This window comes from Aulostomus chinensis, chromosome 22 (assembly GCF_037954235.1).
Source record: "Aulostomus chinensis isolate RoL2024-O1b breed Wild chromosome 22, RoL_Achi_v1.0, whole genome shotgun sequence".
Classification (NCBI taxonomy): Eukaryota; Metazoa; Chordata; class Actinopteri; order Syngnathiformes; family Aulostomidae; genus Aulostomus; species Aulostomus chinensis.
In genome coordinates this window covers 20,744,646-20,759,968 of record NC_141341.1, presented here as the reverse complement: position 1 = coordinate 20,759,968, position 15,323 = coordinate 20,744,646, and the positions used below count along the sequence as shown (strand labels likewise).

The 15,323-nt window shown below is 48.0% G+C and overlaps 1 protein-coding gene across 8 annotated transcripts in view; it reads right to left on the bottom strand.

The window, feature by feature from the left end:
- Window positions 1-8,904, bottom strand: part of LOC147241128 (growth factor receptor-bound protein 10-like) — a 52,880-nt gene extending 43,976 nt beyond the window's left edge. For 2 of the 8 annotated variants that reach the window (XR_015111141.1, XM_086192746.1), the window contains exons 1-2: window positions 2,514-2,703; window positions 177-223 (exon numbers count right to left, since the gene is read on the bottom strand). The gene's annotated coding sequence lies outside the window, so the exon portion shown is untranslated. The other 6 variants (XM_086192748.1, XM_086192753.1, XM_086192749.1 and 3 more) reach the window with 6 other exon arrangements.
- Between the last annotated feature and the right edge of the window lie 6,419 nt (window positions 8,905-15,323).

Genomic DNA, 15,323 nt, shown 5'->3' with positions numbered 1-15,323 from the left:
GTTCCTTGTGCATAGAAAGAAAGTAATTCAGCTTTACTGGTCATACAGGGAGATCCAGAGAATTAACTGGGGCAGGGAGCAACTTAATAATGCCAAACGTGTGTGTGTGTGTGTTTGAGAGCACAACACACCAACTCCTAACCCAAGAACAAACAGACTGAGTCTTTCCTGGTTACCTCCGTCTTCACCCGCGCTTGTTGTTTGTCGGTCTGTCAGCAGGATTCTGCAAAAAAAGACAACAAAAAAAACTACTTGGAAGAAGCGACATCCCAAGAATTAACCCTTTAAGGTTCTGGCACAGGTGCAAATCTGAGGGCTGATCCAGAAAACATGCACACGCGGTCTTTAAGACTGTTTTCACAGGACTTATCAGGATGGGGTGCAGATCCTGGTGACGGTTTATGGAGGCGTGTCTGGGGTCTGCTCTCTAGTCTCACTGTTGTGTTTCCTTTGACTGACCAGTGAATGTCAAGCAAACTCTGCACGCGTTGCAAAAACAGGAAACGCACTTTCATCAACCGGCTTGGCACAAGTATATTTTTATACAGGATGGAGGCGACGTTACGCTCAGCAAATGGAGTAGAAGAAGAAGGGGTCTCGTCATCTACTGGAGGAACCGCTTGGATTCGGCAAGTGCCAACAGTTCTTTCATGCTCGCTTCTGTTTGGGAAGATCTGTCGGCAGACCATTTACTCTTTCAACAACAACAAAAAAAGGCATATTTTGCCATTTCTAATCAACCTTTAAATAAAACGTGCACGAAAATACGCCAGTGGAAACACAGCTAACGTCTGTCCCCGTGACTTCGTGATGGCGGCGGTGCAGGGATGCATGAGGGGTTCTCACGCGCAAATCTGCTTTTTCACACGTGAGGAATTCTTTTCAACTTTCAACTTCTTCTGACAAACACAAAGCAAAGGCCTGACAGACATTTGTAATTCCTCGCTCCAAATAACCTTCAGCTGCTCTTCTCGTCTAACTGAGGGCTGGAAGAGTCCAGCAGGATGCAAGAACACATTTGTGCATTAGAACATTTCATGAATGAAGCTCTCAGAGTCCTGTTACAACTGTAGTTTTTCATCAACAGGCTGCCAAGGCAGAGCGGCCGCTGTTGTAGAAACACCCACACACAAACCCAGCAGCCAGCCTGCCATGAAGCTTTGACGTTCAAGGGTTGCAGCACAACGCGGTGAAAACGTCGTATTGTGGTTATTGTGCCGCGTCTCTAACAACTGGTGCCACCGCTCAACCTGCTTGGTTCTCAGGAGAAATACAAACAAGTCGCCAATAACCTGGAAGCCTGCGTCTCCTGACCCAAACACACAAACCAGCAAAAACAATGTGAAGCTTTTGGCTCGGCGAGGATTTGCTAAATTAACCAAGAAAACAACTTGCAAACAGAAAATCATCCCTGCAACATTTACACAGAACAGCAGAGGAGCTCAGTGTCCAGAATCAGAGTCCTCAACAGGCACCGAGCCGCCAGGCTGAGATCCACGCCGTCGGTGCTGAGAGCTCCAGTCAACCAGACAGGCAGCATCAGGTACTTGAGAACCGACCCAGAACAGCAGGGGTCATCAGAGCTTTGCAGCACATGCAGCTTGTTAGTTTAGAGCAACAACAATGACAACAGCCCCAGAGCCGGAGCCTGATCCTGAGTCTGTCTGAGCCTAAGCCTGAGTCTGAGCCTGAACCTGGGTCTGGGTCAAAGCCTGAGTCTAAACCTGAGCTTAAGTCTAAGCCTGAATCTTAGCCTGTCTGAGCGCCTGAGTCTTAGCCGAAGTCTAAGCCTGAATCTGAGCTGAGCCTGAGCCTGGGTCTGACTCTGAGCCTGAGCCTGAGCCTGACTCTGAGCCTGGGTCTGACTCTGAGCCTGAGCCTGGGCTGGACTCCCTGCGCACCTGCGGCCACAGGTACAGGAGGCAGCAGCTGCTCCAACGCTACCTGAAGCTGAACAAACCTGCAGTTGTCTTGAGACAGCAGGCAGGAAGGAAGGACGTTCAGCAGGGTGCAGAGATTAGCCTACATTAGCCTACATTAAGTCACAGCTAATGGAGCTTTATGACAGACCATCAAAACACACACACACACACTATTTGCTAATGTGTGTGTGTGTGTGCGCGCGCGCGTGCGTGTGTGAGCGCGTGTGAGAGCTGTGGGTTCAGCTGGAGCAAAGCAAGAGTCACTAGTGATGGAGCATCATCTCTGAACCTCCAACAACCTGACCTGCTCGGTGTCAGCATGACAGCAGCTTCATTACTCAAACAGCCCGTATCTGCCCGCCGCCGCCAGCCCCGCCGAGGACCGTCTCGCCTGGTCGCGGATCCCACGGAGCTTCTCAACGGTCACTTCGCGTATGACGCCTGGCGGATTCAGCAGAATCTGCCGCGTTCTGACAGAGACGGTGCACGCGTGAAGGAGCCTCCTCTAAGAGCTTGTGTCGGAGAGGAAATGTTGCTGGCGAGTTGGCGCTGACAGATACCAGTCTCCAAACAAACAAGCCGAGTGCTTACGGTCGTGAGCGGGCAGGACGCCGTGGAGGAACCGAGTCCAGGGCGCACAACGGAGCAGCAGCCGGCGCGCTTCGACTGTCCACAGATGGGTCTCCCCCCCAAAAAAACTCCGTTCGCTGCTCTGTCGTCTTCACCTTGTCCCCCCCTTACCCACCCCCACCCCCTCCCCGAGGCACTTTCCTTGAACGCACGCGCGCGCGCGCTCACATCTCACTTTACGACCAGCTGACTCTTCTCGCGCGTTCCCCCTCTCTCTCTCTCTCTCTCTCTCTCTCTAGTACACACACACATACACACGCGCACACACACGCACACACTGAAGGAAACCTCCTCTAACCGCCCCGCCCTGCTCACACTAGCACGCTGCAAGAAAACAAAACAAAAAAAACACTTCCAAGCTAAAGAAGCTAAAGCTAAATGGTGAACAAGTCCAGAGAACAGTCACTCAACCAAGCACTGCTACTTCCATCTCTTGCTCTTTGCCTGTTTTTTGGAACTCTTTCCGCGCTTTTGACTCCCAAAGTGTTAGTGAGGCTTGATATTTTTTGCAGCGTGTCCAAGACCTGACTTTAACCCTTCAAATAGCGGGAGGCTCCGCTCGGAGAGCTGAGCGTCCCAGTCATTAGCGCCTAACCATCCATCTGGCGTCGGCCTGCAGGTCTGCGGGGTGGAGACTTGCTCAGCCGCCCGCCTGCAGCAAATGTCCTCCACGTCAAATCTAATAACACATAATAGCAGCAAATTACACGCAGATATACTCCCTCAAGTATCACAATAGGAGCTAAAGCTAACAAATAACGATTAACAAGGACACAGGTCACATTTCACCCCTGAGCGCCCAAAACAGACTAATAGGGTCATAAAAACAGTTGCTGTAGTTTAGCAGACAGAACATCCAATGACCGGGATTATAACTGAAACCTCAGGACTCCTAGGTTGGCAGAAGCTCCCGGCGACTTTAGAGAACCCCACACACACGCAACATTTGGAATGTTGGAGCTGCAAAGTGTCCAGGATTCACCGCTGATGTGGGATTTTGAAATTGACAAATGAATGAAACATCCCAGAACAGTGAATCGCCATGGGGATTTAGGTTCAAAGCTCCAAAGCATCAGAGTTTGATGACTGTTAGCCCACGTTTGCAAACGATGCAACACCAGATAATCATGTCCCTCACAAAGCTCATGATAATTTGCAAATAATTTCATGGGTCTTCGCGTGGCGCCGTCACACGCAAGCTGAAAATGACATGTTTGTCTGAAGATTCTGAACCTGCCATCAGGCAGAGCTGCTCAGGTCTTCCAGTGAACGGCTGGAACCATAAACAACAAATCTAAACAAACAAGTTTCTAGCATCCAACGCGCTTCTCCACGAGGTTAATTTGCTGGGGCACCATCACTGCATCCTGGGTTTAGCCCCGCCCACAAATACTAGCAAGCCATTGTGGAGTTTTTTTTCTACAGCAGAACACTAACATGTGGGCGATGATGAACGTGACCGTGAGCAAGCGTGTTGACATTAGCATTTAGCCTTTAGCATCGCTAACAGCAGCCGCCAAGAGAACATTCAAAAGAAAACTGAGCGAAGTGCAATGTTTGGCATCGCAGCATCAGAGTGAACATGGTTTAGTCCACGTCTGCATCACGTGATGACATAAAAGTGTTTGTAAATAATCATCAGCCAACCAAGGAGAGCGGCTGCACACACGGAGAGCTACGACAGGCGCAGATGAGCATATTTTACAGGCCATGAATTTGTTGAACATAATTATGATGGATAATCCTTGATATGCTCCCCCCCCCACACACACACACACACACACACACACACATTAGCCAGCAGCAACTCACAACCTCAGATTCGCAGCCAATCACAGGTTGCGTGGAGCCTGAACCTTATCTCCCTGACCTGCAGTATGTGAACACATGTTCGGGTTGACAGCAGATAAGAGGAGGTTCGCAGAGGTGGATTCACTGAAGAGAAATGACTAAACTCAGGGGAAAAGTTGGTGAACTTGTTTATTCGTGAAGCGAGCTGGAACCATTCCCCCGTTCTCTGGCACCTACGCCGGCCTTGAGCTCATATATGTGAAGCTCAATCAGCTTTTCAGAAAAAGCCTGTTCTGAAAATAGGTCAAAAGTTACAGGCTATTTCCAGAGTCGGTGCCCCACATAAGCTTTTGCTTTATAAAACCATCACCAGGAGGTCAACATATGGAGTCTCACACCACCTCACTGTCACATGGGAGTGTTTAGAGCCTGGCAGAACATCTCTGACTTATTTAACATTTGTATTTATTGGAGCACTGAAAGCAATTACATATAGATTGAGCACTGAAGCAGGGACCGATGGTCTTCTCGGAGTAGACAGTACTTGTTGAAGCCAGCGGCCGGGAGATACCTAAACTCACAGAAGCACACGGGAGGTGGAGCCGTCTCTACATGAGCGAGGACGCCTTTCTTGACAGCTCTTCAGACCATCTGGACAGGATCAACAGCATCGACGACTGAACGGGCAAGCAGTCGACTTGGAGCATCACGTTGATGCACAGGTCTGACAAGATCCGGCACCTGCTACCCTCCCTTTACCAGCAACATTCAAGTGTCGACGGCATTTGCACAGTCGAGTGGATCCTCTTACGCATGCTTGGGTAGCAAAGTGCAGATTGCAACAATTTCCATCTTCAGTTGTCGGCCGAAGGTTCCAGTGCGTGCGTTAACGCATATTTCTGTGGGACACCAGTGCGTTTCTGGCTGGATGGCGGTAGAGTTTTAATTCCACTGCTGTTTCAGGGAATGGCTTCAGTGTCATGAACAAATGATATGGCTGAACCAGACGTGTATTGTGGGAATGTCTGAGGTCTGGATGCTCACCTTGGTAGGTGGCTCAAGGTAAAACACTGCACAAGCTCATAATAGACAAGACCCGCCCGCCACCACTTCCAAGCACCGTGTCTTCTAGGAAAGCCAACAACTTTTAAAGCAACGGTCCAGTGACTTACGACTCCCTCTGCTCTGTTTGTTGGCTTTGGTAGGTTAAGTGTAATTAAGTTATGCAATCAACGACAGAAACAGCTTGATGATTCCCACTGAAATGGGTCAGCTCTCCAACACACGGACAGTGTTTTGAAAACACAGGAGCGTGGCTGTTACGTAAAAATTCCACTGACCCCTGTTGGGAAATAGTTAAGCATCCCAGATGTGCTGGAATCTGACTGTCAAGGCCTCAGGAGGTCCCCTCAGACACACAAACACACACACCATGACTCACACCACCAGTCAGGGCGAAATTTCCTTACACAGTGAGCTTACACGGGATGCATGACAAGCTAAAGGGTGACATCTGGACACGGCCAAGTCTGAGTGCGTGTTTTGATGTGTGCGAGACAATCAAGATGCCGTGAATGGTTGGGTTCCCGATGCGGCGTATTGTGACTGGTTTGAAACCTCCGAGAGCTCGGTGGAGTAAACAAAGGGAGTCAGGCCACATGGAACTGGGTCATCCTGACACTGTGTGTCCGTGTGTGTGTCATTGCTTCCATGGCACCATGTGTGTGCTTGCAGCGTGCCTCGTAGGTGACTCACTGTATGTGCGTGTGTGTGTACCAAGTGTCTGTGGTCAGGTGGGCCGAGAGCTGCTGTTGACTTCCTGCTATTCTTTTATTGATGTTGACATCCGAGCTGAAATGCGGCTTCTTCTCCAACCACAACGTTCAGAGGTGGCGTTCGTGGTCGTCAGGTGGAATTTGTGGCTGACGGAGCGAGCAGCTGCAGGCAGCATGTAGGCTGCAGCTACAGGGAGAACGGTTTCATCTGCACCTTGATCCTCCACTGGATAAAGCCAGTGCACTCTGGTGACCCCTGACCTTTCCGCTAGGGTCGCTGTGAGGTTGACCTCGCTGGCCGTGACTGACGTGTCTCCACACCTGCAGCAAAGGTTATCAACAACTTTGTCATTTTTACAGTGCCTGACACTTTGTCCCTTTGTCGCACAACGATAGAAGGCTGTTGTTAGAAAGTAACAGAAGTCCTGAATGAAATCATGAACGCCGCACGTCCGACCGAATCTAATTTTCAATTCCCTAATAATAATAATAATAATAATAATAATGAATCCTGTGGTGGCCCAAGGATTGTTCAGTGAAAGGGAAACGCAGCCAGCAAAATATCAGCTCCAGTTCAGCACTACAAGCTGGCCACTTAAAGGGAATTTTCCTCGCTGAAAATTCAATTTATTCCTTGTTTTCCTCTCCATAAGCAGCTCTGGTTCTGGCGCTGGCCTGCCATCTGATTTGACTTCAAACTGCTTCTGTAATGGTCGTTAAGGAAAATTGTTTTAGACTCAAAAATCCAAATCCATCTTCCATAACTGCACTTGCTTGAACGGCGAACGGGGATCTCCCGTTATCATTTCAACGAAGAGGCAAAGGAGTGCCTGGCATCCTCACAAGGAGGGATGCTAAGTTTGCCACGGCGCCATCGCAGTTTCACCACATATTGATCCCGTGACATTTTGTGGAGGGTATTTCACTCTCAATCAAAGAAGGGCAAGTCAGAATTCAGCTGTTTTTCCTACTGTTCAGCAGCCCAAAACCACCATTCCAGGCTTTGCCTGAGGGGAGGCCCACCATGTCAGGTTTTGAAAACCCTGCATCCGTGACAGAGAGCGGAGATGACGGCAACGGCACAGACGAACTCGCCAAAACTGTTCATGTTAGGAGGGTGAAAACACATCTACGACGTCGTGACATCACACAGTTGCTTTACATGTTCAGTCTACGGAAAAGACACCTCACACTGGCTCGTCGCTGCGGGTCACTAACCTGTTGGTTTCAAGCGTCGTTCATCCCCTCACACCTCAGTGATCAATCAAATTAGCATCAAAATAATTTTTTTCCTGTCTTTTCCCTTGAACATGGGATTGGGATGTAATTAGGCATCTACATTACAATCTTAAAGCTTATTAAGAGCTTGGAACACTGTTGAGAACCAGAGATTTTGGTTCCTCTGGTCCCGATAAGCCCTGAAACACACACACACTCTTCACATACACACATGTGCACCTTTCACACACATATCTTTTATAATCTCAAAGTCAGGATTTAACAAGTGATTTTTTCGGGGGGGGGGGGTGGACTGTATATGGTGTTATGATATTAACAGCTCCTTCCAGTTTAATTTCATTTTCTTGATACTTAAAAAAAAAAACTTTTTTCATGAGAAAGCGGTTTAACTAAATTCAGTGAACAGAAAGAAACTGAAGTTATTATACCGACTTATTGTGAAGCAATTGTTTGCCCTTTCAACCGGGATTTTGTGACTCATGATGGACATTTTTGCCGCTTGCTTGTTCGCTCTGTGAGCGCGTCTGAAATGTGCGGCGGCCCCCCGCTCCCCTCCAAAGTCGCTTAGAGTGAATCAGGAGATCAAAGTCGAAGCTGTAGATTAATCCACATAACAGGAGCTTTTCCACTAATAACACAACATTCTTTTCATTGTGGCTGCCTGGTACTTCGGTGCCTCGGCAGTCACACCAACACTTGGGCGCTCTCCCTGGAATCTCTGGAAAATTACATTCAGCTGCAGCATTTGTGTCTGCGACGGAGGGTCGTCTGTGACACTCGGTGTTACGGTGACTGTGGCGCTCCTGACACGAACAAACTGCTCTGTGTTACAGATAAAGAGTCCAGTGATCTGTGATTTCACACGAACCACAGCCTCAAATGGTGCATGAAGTCCAACATGCTACACAAACAAAACGCTCTACAGCTTGCATTACATGGATGGGCGCCCCCCCCATCGTTAGCACTCCGTAGGGTGTAGCTGAAAAGAATATTTCACCTCAAAAGTCCAGTTTATCTCAGTTATTCACCATCAGGTGTCTTGAATGTCTATAACTGACATTTTTTTCTCCCTGCATGACATCTGGGTGACTCAAGAAGTCCCGGCCACAAAATGGTTGCTTGAAGCGAAAGGAGACCAACCTCGAACAGCTTCATCACCATGGCACAAGATGGTCAGGCGCCGTCGCGAGTTACGAGCAAGCGCAAGTTGCGTTTTCACGCCAAGTGCCTTCGCCCTTTAACCAGCAAAAGAACTCGTGCTCCGCCTGCGCCGGCAGGTGCTGACATTTGTTAATGAAGCAGGTCTGGTGCGACCTCGCCGTGTCGCTGATGAGGACAACACAAACGAAGAGGCTGCAACAGCAGCACGACCTGGGCTTTAGAGGAAATGACGCGGGGCTCTTGATCAGTTTGATTATCAATCAATCAATCAATCAGACTTGATTCATAAAGTGCGCTTCATACGTGCATGTAACTCAAAGTGCTGCACAGAGACAAAAAACACAAACCTTCACTCAAACCCCAACCTTTGCATGACGTTGACAATTAAAAGCATTCCCTCAAATGCACAACCACCCCCACCGTTCACGCACGCACGCACGCAGACTAAAAGAGTGGACATTCGGCCGAGTACGAGAGGCTGAGTTCAGATGAACCAGCCGAGAAAGCGCCATGAGAGGAGTCGGTAGCGGTGGCGCTCTGCCCCGGGTGCAGACGGCTCCCCCGGAGGAAACACGGGAGGTCCTGATGATAAAAGAATGAAAATGTGTAAAAACTAAAACCCAAAAGCTAAGAACTGAAATAGGACATGGTATAATTTAAAATTAAAATAGGAAATAATAAAATTCCTAAAGGGTTGGGGTTACGTACAAGTACAAAATGAAGGCCTAAAATAGATCAAAGTCATGAGTCAAATGAATATTCATCAAAAGCTAAGCTAAAAAGATGCGTCTTGAGCCTCCTCTCAAAAACGTGAACGTTCTCTGCAGCCTTCAGGTCCTCGGGCAGGCTGTTCCACAGACGAGGGCCGTAATCCTGAAAAAGCGCCATGCTGCTGAGTGTGAGTCCTGACTTCAGGGGCGACTGGAAGCCCGCTGCCAGAGGAGCGCAGGGTCCGCAAGGGTTCATGAGGTAAAAGCAGTTCTGAAAGATAAGAAGGCCCAAGACCATTAAGACATTTAAAAACCAGTAAAAGAATCTTAAAATTGATCGTAAAACGCGCGGGGAGCCAATGCAGTGATTCTCAAACCGCTGTAATGTGGGCCCGCCCCCTCGTCTTCGTCAGGAATTTTGTAGTAACTGTAGTCCTAAGGTACTCTTCTTGGGAAGAGCAGAGAGCAGGTTATTCCAGTAGTCTACACAACTGGTGGTAAAAGCATGCATCAGCGTCTCCGTGTTGGCCCCAGAGAGAATGTGGCCGACTCTGGCTATGTTCTTGGGATGGTGAAAACCATCGCGGAAGAATCATGCAGGAAGAGTTCAGCTAGCAGGAGGCAGGAAGCCCAGCAGATTCCCAGTCAGGAGGCCAGGTTACTTCAGGGTCTCTGCACCTGGAGGACTCGTGCAGAGGTGAACCAGCACAGCCCAGCCTGTAGCTCCACCATGGAGGAAAACAGTGAGTTCCCTTCAGCCGGTCCAAGACCTCGACCTGAACCAGGACTGATGGGGGGGGGGGGTAATTAGTAATCCAACAGGAAGTTAGCATGTCAGGGATGAGGTATTTTAGTAGTCCAGCAGGAAGTGGTCATCCAGGGTTCCTTCCACCGAGGCCAGGCGCTGAGTCTGGCTGCCATCTCGAAGCACGGCAGAGAACCAGAACTGAACCACACCTGAGGGCTTGAACCCCGTGTGTTTTACTCCTCAACAACATTTGTCAAATACAAAAATTAACAACCAAAAAAAAGATGGTGAAAACCTATTTTTGTTATGTTCTTAATGTGTGGAATAAAAGTCAGCTCAGAGTCCAAAATTACACACAGGTTCTTCACTTGAAATGATGGGTTAAAAGACAGTGCTTGTAGTTTGGGAAAAGGTTTCTCTCTCTGGGCCTCAGGACCGATGACTGAAACTTCATTTTTGTCCCGCTTAAGCTGGAGAACCCTTTCTACCGTCCAGGATTTGACATCTAAGGTGCAGTTAAATAGGGCGTCCACAGGTCTGGGGTCATCAGGAGAAATGGAGATGTAAAGCTGCGTGTCATCAGCATAACTGTGGAAGTTGACTCCATGTCTCCTGATGACACCCCCAAGAGGGAGCATGTACACGTTAAAAAGCGCAGGGCCTAAAATCGAACCCTGGGACACACCACGTGATTTTATGGACTTTGGGGGAGCATTTGTCTACACTTACCATGAATGTTCTGTCTGTGAGGGAGGAAGTAAACCATTTATGTCACACCTGAACACACGTATGAATAATCAGGTGTCTAATTACGGCCTCTTTGTGTCGTGGTTTGCGCTCTGATTATGTGCTCTCTGAATACCAAAATTAAGCTGAAAATGCCCCAAACGCACAGCACACACATGGTGTCCACTGCCTGTAGCCACAGATCACTTAAGTAAGGCCCCACCTCTTCTTTATGCAGCTGTAAGCCCAATGAAACATAAAGACTTTGAATACAGGCTAAAAACAAACAACCTACAGCTCTTCAAGTCCACCGCTTCAGTGAATTAGCCTGAGAAGCTAACACACTCTCACACTAACTTGGTCACACTTCACGGTGGTGCAAGGACCCTCTACTCATTTCTCAAGGGTTGTTGTTGTTACTTGTCTCTAAAAAAATAATTTTGTATCCACAGATCTGAATATGGCTAAAAGCAGAATGGGTTGTTTCTAGCCCTCCGCTAACCTCAATGTTGATAAATGATGGAATTCTTTCCAGATTTTCAAAATATTACGAGACCAAATTCATCAAACTCTGATTATTTTGCAGGAGTTAAGCGATGCAAAGAATCCTTTAGCCACCACTATACAGCCACAGTGGCAGCGACAGAGTGGGCCACAGGTGGATGTAAGCATGTTTGTAATGACTGTCGCTGCCAGGAGAGGGAGTCAAATATTCTGCGCTGGAGCTTTCAGGACAAGTGTCAGTCAGGTCATGGTGATTTTAGGGTGTAAACTGAAGCAAGCTGTGGAGTGGCGTTGATTCGCTGCATGTTTTTTAAGCATCTGGCTGCGGAGAGGAGGACAACGACTGCTAGAAGCTGACCAGCAGATCCATCTCTGAAGTCTGACTCCAAGTCGTGGGATGAGTTCAGATTTGTGGTACGAGGTCAAACTTAGCTTCAGGGTCCTGCCTGGTTTATATTTTGCCAGTCGGTGGTGAGGGCTGGGTGAACTTGATTTGATTAAGGACTCAAGTAAGGTCAAGTAAACTGGGTGAGAGCTGTGTGAAGGCTCGGTTGGCATCCACTCCTGCTTCACCCACTTAAAAACCCAAATTTATTCCCCACCAAGCGTCTCACTGCCGGAAACAGAGTGCAGCAGCAATTCCAGATCAAACAGAGAAATCATTTGTAAAAGTATCGCACAGAGCAGGCCTGTGTTTTGTCTCAGTGAGAAGGCCTCGGCCGTTGCCAGGCAGATGTTTGGGTTGGATCAACGTGTGGTGGAACGCCACCCTTCCATCTGGCGAGAGCTCTGTAGGCTACAGGAATAGAGTACTGAGAAAGCAGGGAGCACAACTCCCCTTTCAATAGCATGACAGAGGAATGTTCTTCCTGCACCTGCAAGTCTTTTCTTTTATGGGTGTTGCAGAAGAAAAAAAAAGAGTTGAGCAATAATCATTTGAGGAATTTAATTTGCTTCAGCTAAATCACTTGGTATGTTTGTATTGCACCACAGAAACTAACTCTGTCCCGACACCAGGGATTTTCATTATAAGGAGAGCAAACGAATCCTGAGAGTGAGGCTGTCGTGCCAAACCCGACTTGTCAACTGAGAGAGAAATAAAACAAACAAGCTGTGAGGAGTGTAAAATGGATTTTAGGAGTGATTAAAAACTTGTATATTCCTCCATTAGTCTTTCACTGAGTCATGAAGCGGTTGCATTCTTCCACAACTGAAGTTCCTCTGGATCACGACTGTAATCTCATCTGGATTACAGCACTTGCAAAATCATCACTGATGGATTCAAAGGAACAATCAACGCTTTTCTGGTATTTTCAGAAAAGCCAAGTTACCTGAGCACATTGGCATATTAATCTTCCTCGCTTTGGCCATATAACCTGGAGCTACCCGCTGCTTATCACTTCCAACTGGAGCTAAAACGCTCCAGTTTCACTGGAAATGCCTGTGTAATTGAAAATTCCTGATATATACGTAAAGCTGCTGACTGTGAAATAGATTAAAACAAAGTATTCTCATGTTATGCAAAGATTTTCCCCTGTGCACCAGGAAGGCAGACGGCTCCCTCCCATCATGCCCTGTGTGCCTCTTTAAGTATCAGCTATCTCCTGCCAAAAGACTGACTAGATATTAATAGCAACACTCCCAGAATCTAAACCACATTTGTTTAGGTCAAGACTGAGCTCAGAGTCCATTAAACAATACAGGGAAACTCAAACTACTCTGCCAGCGCAAAGAAGTGGAATGAGAGATAAAGTAAAGAGATCTCAGATGGTCCTTCAGATGAGGGAAAGAAAAAAAACAACAACCTCAACTGATTGAAGCACTTAATCATTTAAAGTTGCACTGTACATGCGTCTGCCAGCGACTTGGAGTCTCGCTGCTGAACCCCGGCCAAACAGAGTGAGGATGATTTGTGGGCCTTGCAGCGCAAAGATCAGCTGTGAGCCATTTAATCTCCAACGTCCACTTTACATAACAGACGTTTATTATTCCGTATTCTAGATTGAGGTTACAGCTATTTTTGTGTCGGTCTCCTAGTTTGTGATCTCGTCTGCATTATCCAACATTTTGTCTATCAGAAATAGGAGTTACTCTCCTGTGTGCTGACAGAGTTGCAGAGCCTCCATGAGCCTCGGGCCGACAGAACAAGTGGATGTCGAGTCTGTTTAAAACAGCGACATCTAGTGCACAAATCTGAGAAGGCTTTACCATAAAAGACATGTTTTTGTGCGTGTCTCATGATTTCCGGGACAAAACAATCACTAACATGTCTCTGTTGCTGTTGAGTTGCGAGGTGTTGAAGAATGTTATTTGTCCTCTCACAGGACATTTGGCTGAGGAGCAAACTGCTTGGGGGGGGGGGGGGGGGCATTTTGCAGGAATGGCACATACCTTTGCCATGTGGCGATCATATTGCAAAGTAATCCAACTCCAATTCAAACATTTGCAATACAGCTGAACAGTCGCCTCTTTCATTTTGCCAGAGAAATTCAGATTCGTACTTTGTCTGAGCCCAGCAGGACTTTCAGTTTAAGGTCAAACAGAAGCTAACATGAAGAGCATGCGTAACATGTATGTGTGTGAGTTTGGACCAGCAGAGCGTGGCTGGCCTAGCGGTACCGAACCCTGCTGACAAGGTCCAGAACATTCCTTTTTAAAAGTCAAAACTTTTTTTCTTTTTTCTTAGAACAGTGGGAACAAAATCCAACAGGAAGCGGTGGGGAGGAGAGGTGTGTGTGTGTGTGTGTGCGCGCGCACACACGCGCAGGACTAGTATCTCTGGAATTGGCTCTTACCCAAAACCTGATGTATCTGTCCATTATCTGAAGATAAAAAGGGAGGGAAGAGGAAAGCTGTGAGAGAGGGAAAGACAACACAATAAGTGTGTTTGTGTTGAGGAGTCCAGAGGAATAGAAGTGTGATAGCCTGGGACACTGCAGATGTGAGCCGTTTGCCCTTAAGATTGTCTGCTGGAAAGCCTTTCTGACCGGAAGACATCTATTTTGACCCAAACCATGTTTTTTTTCCTAAACCAGTAGTTTAGTTGCCTAAACCACCATCCTCCGTCTGAACGGGAAGTCCATCCAAACACGTGATGCTTGGGCTGCATTCCAACATTAGGATAAACCAGATGGGCACAGTTTTCAGTCTGAACGTCCCCTTGGCTTTTCTAACCCTTAAATATTCTCGTGCACTTGGCACAGACTACCGGCGGAAGTTCTCCCTTTTTGTCTGTTCCTGTCACCACAAGCATTTCTAAAGTGCGTAGATGCTGCACACAAGCTGATCCAATGTGCATGGATCGGATGCTGAGGACTCATAATGTGACTCAGTAGTCTGCATGGCCCCAGACAACGTCTTGGGGGACCACCACCCACACTTGCCGCGGAGCGTGAGGAGCACGAACACATACAGGTGCTCCGATGGATTCAGGTCTGGGGAAAGCGAGGCATCAAGGTTTTCATGCCTGCACACTCTGACCACAGGAAACTTGGGCACTGCCCTGCACCAAGGGGAACCTGGGACCTGCTGCACCAGTGTGAGATCTGACTCGAGGTCTGAGGATTCTATCACGCCAGCTTACAGCAGTCTGGGTACCAAAGGCCAGCGCATGAAGGTCTGTGCGCCCCTCCAAGGACACCCAGACTATCACTGACCCACCACCTAGCCGATCATGCAGGATGATACCGGTTCAGCGGTCCTCATGTGCTGGCTGGTCCACCGGTATCTCCTCCGCACTTCTGTGACTGTGCTGGGAGACACAACAACCCTCTGTGGATGTCTCGTAAGGATGTGCCATCCAGAGCACGGGAACTGATTCACAGCCACTGACACTTCCTGATTAGACGGATCAACATCCCGGAAGTTTGACTGATGAGGTGTTTTACTGTGACCACTGAGCACTTCCTTAATTTCTTAGCAGCGTATTCAGATGAATTTCTGGCTACATCAGAAAGCCTTGCAGGGCAACGTAAAATTCCCCATAACTAAAACCCCTGTGGTGGTTAACAGTGCACCCAGCAAACTCAACTCCAGCTGCAAGCTGGGGCTACGGACGTGCACAAACACCCACGCTTGACGAGTATCTGGAGTCAGTGGGGTTAAGTAAACAGTGGCG